This window comes from Silene latifolia, chromosome Y (assembly GCF_048544455.1).
Source record: "Silene latifolia isolate original U9 population chromosome Y, ASM4854445v1, whole genome shotgun sequence".
Lineage (NCBI taxonomy): Eukaryota > Viridiplantae > Streptophyta > Magnoliopsida > Caryophyllales > Caryophyllaceae > Silene > Silene latifolia.
The window spans coordinates 441,605,567-441,612,390 of record NC_133538.1 but is presented as its reverse complement, the minus strand read 5'-3'; the positions used below and the strand labels follow the sequence as shown (position 1 = coordinate 441,612,390).

Sequence of the window (6,824 nt, the reverse complement as noted above, 5' to 3'; positions counted from 1 at the left end):
AACACTGGAGGATCGCGGAATTCCCCTTGTCGCCTAGATAAGAAGAAGGGTCGTCCCCTCTCTACCTTGCACAAAAATGGATACGATGGATAAAGGGATCGATAGATATTTGAGTTTCACTTTGGGAGTTTGCTTTGTTGTTGTTTTTCCCCCCAATTTCTTGTGGCATATAACATTTGAGAACACTTTCTTGTGCCATTTCTTTTGATTTTTAGCTTTTCAACACTTGACAACTTTTCAACTTTTTGCATTTTCTTTTTGAACATTTTCAAAGTCACCCCATATATAGTGAGGGTGTGTTATATTTGAAGCTTTAGGAGTCTATTTTTGGTCCTCTTTTCATTTGATGCATTTTTTGCAAACTTTCTTTCACTTTTCATTTCATTGAACTCAAATCAATTCCTTTTTGTGCCCATTCCCTTTGATGACAAAAATGTGGTAGAACATGGATGATGGATGCATGCATGGTTTCAAGGGTCACCTTGGAATAAACGGTAGCCAAGGAGTTATCACACCACAAGGTACTCTTGACTAGGCCTTAATCCATGGGTCATAGGATACTAGCATGACACATCCTAGGGTGTTTTAAAAGCATTCTAACAAGCAAAGTCTTAAGAAGAAAAAGCATCTACTAGGGCATATATACACTTGTCAAGCTTCCCAAGTAGACGGTTTCGCAAAATTTTACTAACATGCAACTACATGCCATGATGCAACTAACATATAAACATCCTAATGCAAATGATTCTACCAACTAATATGACATATAAACTAAGTGCAAGTCCTAAATTCACATTGTTATACCGCATCATTCAAAATAAAGCGACATAGTCATTAACATAAAGAGGAAAAAGGAGATTGGAAAGATCATACCATGCGGTCTTCATGATCCTCATGTCTCGGATGTGGCGTAGTCAATCAATGTGAACAAGGATAAAACAAACACAATATATACAATAATATATACATGACTACACTACAAAGGAAATGAACTTGTTTTTGGTTTTTTAAATTTTATCAAATTTTTATGGTTTTTCGAAATTTTTTTGATTTTTTTGGATTTTTGAATAAAATTTAAGTTAGAATTCCCCATCCCCACACTAATATGGGCATTGTCCTCAATGGCCAAAATGATGGGAAATCATGCGAACATGATGCATGAATTCTACACTAAATGAAAGCTATACTAATCTACACTACATGATGAATGGGTTTTTGTTTATGACGGAGAGCGTAATTTAGATTACCTCCCGTTGCGTATGCATGTACTTCCCCAAACCGAGATAGACATTATTTCTAATGTCCTAAAGTTGGGGGTAGTTCATGCACACAAGATGCAATGCATGAAACTAAATTTGTCATTTTGGATTTTCAAAAGTTGGAACAATGAAATAAGAACACCTCAATGGGGCCGAGGTGTTAGTCCCCTATGTTGCTAGGACTCTCCAACCATGATCAAGATAAAATAAATAAAACAAAGAATGAAGTAGAGAAACCTCAAGAGGGTAGGAGCCTCCAATGCTTGCTAGTCTTCCACCATATCATCATTGTCATCATCTTCCTCATTAGAAGTGGACTCATCTCCACTTCCCTCTTCACTTCCTTGCTCACTTCCTTCATCATCCTCTTCTTCTTCATTAGCCTCTTCATCTTCATTTACCTCTTCATCAATGCTTTCATCAACAACCTCATCACCGACAACCTCATCGTCACCCGGTATCTCACCCCTAGATGCATTTGGAAAGAAGACTTCCCTGTCCGCCTAACTAGGCAAAGGACATGAAGGATAAAGTAGTCCTTGCCTAGCTAAATGAAGGAGGGGTAGATATTGGGCTAAGTATGCATCTTCCCGATCCTTATAAGCTTGTTTGTGCATCTCTTGCATTAGTAGAATCATGTAGTCATTGCTTGCTTTAACACCTTCGGGTTTGAACTCTTGATACTTGAATGGAAAGGGTGGTGTGACAATGGCGGAGGAGGGCATTTCAATTTCACCCCTTTGTTGACGGATGATGTATTCGGCTTCTTTTGAGAGGGGAAGAAGGTAGTTGGTCCGATGGACACTCAAACGGCATATCTTGGAAGGCAAAGTAAAAGATCTAGCATCATTGGTGAGCCACCCATATTTGGTGTCAAGAGGGTTATGAGTGACCCACTTGTACTTGTTAATCATGACATCCATATCTATGAGATGACTCCCATTTTTCGCCACATACTTGTTATCCTTGTTGAAATTCGGATCAAAGTACTTAGCCAAAAGAGTGACTAGACCTCCATTTACAATAAAAGTGGTGCCTTGCTTTCCACAATCAACATTGAGCCATCTTTCCACCAAAAGCCTTAGAGAATTGTAAGCTTGGTGAATTCCCTTCCAATATTTAAGGCCGACTCAAGTAGAACACAATCGAGCTTGGTAAAGTGGTTAGTGTCTTTTCTTGCAATGATAGTATTCCCGATGACCTTGTGCCACACTCTAATGCCCGGATGGTGGACTAATAGAGCGCGACTAGCATGATAGTTCTCAAAATTCCTCCCGGAAATCGCCTCCCAAAGAGGAGCGGGGTCATACTTTTTGGGAGTCTTGTAATAACTAGGTGAATCGCTAAGACCCAATACTTTACCCAATTCATCAAAGGTGATGCACCTACTCACATTGGCAAGGCGGAACTCGATGTTTTCTCTAGTCTCTACCTTAGTCACTTTCAAAGAACTCAAGAATTCTAAGGTAAGGGAGGGGTATGTCAATTCTCTTGTAGCAAACAATTTTCCAACCCCATGGCTTCAAATAAGGCTTTTGTTTGCTCAAGGACACCCAATTTGTTCAAGGCATCTTCACATATGAATTTGGTGGGTAGAAAGGATTTTCTAGCATACTTGGCAAATGTATCCCTATGGGAGTTAGAAATGAAAATTACCTCCGTATAGTTTGATAATTGAGCAATTTCCGGAGTTGTTGATGTTGTTGCTTCCAAGGGAGGTTGTTGTTGTTGAACTTCCAAGTTTGAACTAGCTACCACCATAGCCAATAAGGCTTTCTTTGCTTGAAGACATTGTTGTCTTGTTGATAATGCCTTTGCCTTAGGTGCCTTTGTTGATCCTTTTTTTCTTGCCATTGATGAAAATACCAAGAAAAGAGTGAAAATCTTCAATTTCCAAGTATACCCAAATCGATTTTAAGATGAAAGGCTTTGCCTTTATAATTCAAAAATTTACTCAAAGGTTGAAGATGTTGGTGCTTGGTTTGATTTTTGTTTGAAGAGGAGTGATTAATTGTTGTTAAAAGGAAGTTTGGATTTGATTTTGTTGAATTTGGTTGAGGAAATCTTGTTTTGGTGATGGAGAGGATGAGGGTTTTAAGTTTTGGGGTTATGGGCGGTGTTTTGAATGCATGAATGAAGAAATTAATGTGGGAGGGGGTATTTGAATTACCAGAAAGTTTTAAACTGCAGGGGAAGACGGGCGTCTTTTCTTCGGGACGCTCGGATTCTCCTTGTTTTGGGTTCAGGATTCTCGCCTAAAGACGGGCATCTTTCAGCAAAGACGCTCAGATTCTTTGATTGTAGGACGAGCGTCTTCCTCTGAAGACGGGCGGATTCTTAGACAGCAAGCTTTCATGTTTTTCGCAGCCAAAAAGACGGGCGTCTTCTTGCAAAGACGAGCGGATTTCTGAAGACGAGCGGATTTCTGAAGACGAGCGTCTTCTCTACCATGACACTCGGATTCTTTGACAGTCCTAAAATTTCAAATTCTCAGTTAAAATGGACGGGCGGATTCTGGCAAAGACGCTCGGATTTACTGAAGACGAGCGGATTCCCCTTGAAGACGCTCGGGTTCTCCTTGTTTTACCCGGATTCAGTTCCATCCGTGCACTTGCATATCCTGTATCATTTTTCATTCTTCAATTCCCGTGTTATTCATTGTAGGGGCACTACTAAGGCATGAATAGCCTTGGCAATTGCTATCCCCACACTAAGCTAAAGCACTAAACATCAATTAAATCGTTAGTCCCTCCCTCACTTCTCTCAAAAATGATAATTATCTTGATCAAAGCATAAAAATCCAAAAATGACAAAAAACAAAATGCAATGTAAGAATTAAAATGCAAGTTAGGGAGTTAGAAATATTTACAAATGGTGGTTTAGGGAGGACTCCACCAAACTCTCATCCTTAGTGAGATGTCATGGGGGCATGTCCAAGGTGTTGTTGATGTTGCTCAACACCTTGAAGAAGTAGTCAAAAGCTTGTTCATTATCATGATAAAGATCTTCAATAGATCTTTGCCCTTGTTGTCCTTCATGTCGGTCTTTATCGATAGCATTACCAATATAGGGATTGAAAATCCCTTCAAACTCATCGTCCCAAAGACCACAAACTTCATCTACTTGATCACTAAAGATCTCTTGAGTTGATAGAGACAACTCTCCCACTTTCTTATCTTGGACAATGAGGCCATCCTCTTCATTACTTGACTTTGGTGAGCTTTTCAAGCTCTCTTTGTTATAATTAACTTGCTCTTTGAATGGAGCATCATCAATTTTCTTCTTCCATTGGAATTCCGACTTCTTCCTATCATCCTTTCGGCTATAGTGATCAATCATAAAACATGGTTTATGCAAACGGGGAGTTCTCATGGTCTTGTCAAAATTGAAAGTTATGCTCACATCTCCCACTTCTAGAGTGAGCTCTCCATGCTTCAGATCAATCACCGCACCCGCGGTGTGTAAGAAAGGTCTTCCTAGAATGATTGGAATGTTAGAATCTTCTTCCATGTCAACAATGACAAAGTCCACCGGGATGAAAAATTTCCCAACTCTTACGGGAACATCTTCCCATATCCCGAATGGTGTCTTCGTCGATCTATCGGCCATTTGGAGTGTGATATTGGTGCATTTAAGCTCTCCCATCCCTAACCTCTTACTCACCGAGTACGGCATAACACTCACACTAGCCCCTAGATCATATAAGGCTTTGTTGATCGTGGTGTCGCCAATGGTACACGGTATTGAGAAGCTTCCCGGATCTTTAAGTTTTGGAGGTGAACTCCCTTGAAGTATTGTACTACTCACCTTAGTGAAGGCGATAGTCTCAAGCTTCCGGATCGACTTCTTCTTTGTGAGGATGTCTTTCATGTATTTCGCATAAGCCGACACGTGATTGATTAGTTCCGTGAAAGGAATCGAGACTTCCAAATTCTTCACAATTTCCATAAATTTTCCAAGATGGTAATCAAATTTGGGCTTGGCTTGACGACTTGGAAAAGGAAGTCTAATCACAATGGGCTCCTTTTCCTTGACCTTGTCTTCATTTTTCTTTGAAATTTCTTCTTTTGATGGTTATCCATCTTTGGAGTTTTGCACAATTTCTTCTTTGTCACTAGCTTCCACAACTTCATCCTCAACTTGCTTCTTCGGTGCTTCATACCTTGTACCACTCCTCAAGTGAATGGCACTAACCGTTTCATGTCTTGGGGGATCACTTTGAGGTGGTAATTGCGTCTTTTGTCTTTGTGAGCTTGAAGATGCTAGTTGAGTCAATTGGGTTTCCAACATTTTGGTGTGAGCTAGGATGTTGTTTATGGTGATTTCCTTTGCTTGACTATCTTTTTGCATTTGAGTGAAAAAATCTTGTTGATTCTTTTGTATTTGGAGGACCGCTTTTTGAACATCAAAACCTTGGTCATTTTGTTGATTGTATGGAGTTTGATTTTGGTAACCTTGCTTTTGGTTGTAAAAGGGTCTTTGATTTTGGTTTCTCATGGAAGGTGGGGTGTATGTTGGTTGAGGGTTTTGAACATTTTACCTTTTGTATGAGAGATTTGGATGGAATTTGGTGTTTTCATTGTAATAGTTTGAATAATGGGTACCACTCTTGTATGCTTGGAAAGCATTCACTTGTTCATTTGTTCCCCTACATTCACTTTGGTCATGTCCCAAAGTTCCACAATTCTCACATATCCCACTTGGGATTGATGAACATGCCGTCATGGCATTAACATGATGCTTTGGTGATTTTGAGGCTTTTTCAAGTCTAGCCATAGCTTCTTCAAACTTCAAATTGATGGTATCAATGTGAGCACTAAGTTGCGCACCCAATTGAGTAATGGAGTCCACTTTATGCTTTCCTCCTCTAGTAGCCTTGCGAGGTCTACTATATTGTGAGTTACGGACCGCCATTTCCTCAATTTTGTTCCAAGTTTGATTGTCATCAACTTCGGTGAACATTCCATTTGATCCCATGTTGAGAATGTTCCTTGAATCTTCATAAAGACCGTTCCAAAATTGTTGTACCAAGAACCACTCGCTATGTCGATGATGATGACATGAGCGACAAATTCCTTTGAATCGCTCCCAAGCTTCATACAAGGATTCTTCATCTCTTTGCTTAAAGCCCGTAATTTGAGCTCTTAGCATGTTAGTCTTTTCCGGTGGATAGAACTTTTTATAGAAAGCTAGAGCCAACTTTTTCCAAGAATCAATTCCGAGAGTAGCCTTATCAAGGCCTTTCAACCATTGTTTCGCGGTGCCGATTAGAGAAAAAGGAAATAAGACCCATCGAATTTGGTCTTGAGTTACACCGGTTTGAGAAATCGCATCACAATAGTCACAAAAAGTCTCCATATGAGAGTGAGGGTCTTCACTAGGCATCCCCCCAAATTGGCTTCTTTCGACTAATTGGATAAATGCGGATTTGGCAATAAAATTTCCGGTTAAGTGTTGTGGTGTGGGAGTACCATTGGGTAGGTTCTCCTCGGTGTGTACGGAATGTGCTGAAAACTTAGGCATTGTGGGTTGATTTTGTGTTGGATTTTGTGTTGGGTTCTCCTC

The 6,824-nt window shown here is 40.0% G+C and overlaps 1 non-coding gene across 1 annotated transcript; it reads left to right on the top strand.

Moving 5' to 3' along the window:
• The first annotated feature begins 6,302 nt into the window (after positions 1-6,302).
• LOC141634885 (small nucleolar RNA R71) lies at positions 6,303-6,410 on the top strand. The gene has a single exon (XR_012539602.1). It is a non-coding gene; the product is annotated as a small nucleolar RNA R71 (small nucleolar RNA).
• Positions 6,411-6,824: the final 414 nt, after the last annotated feature.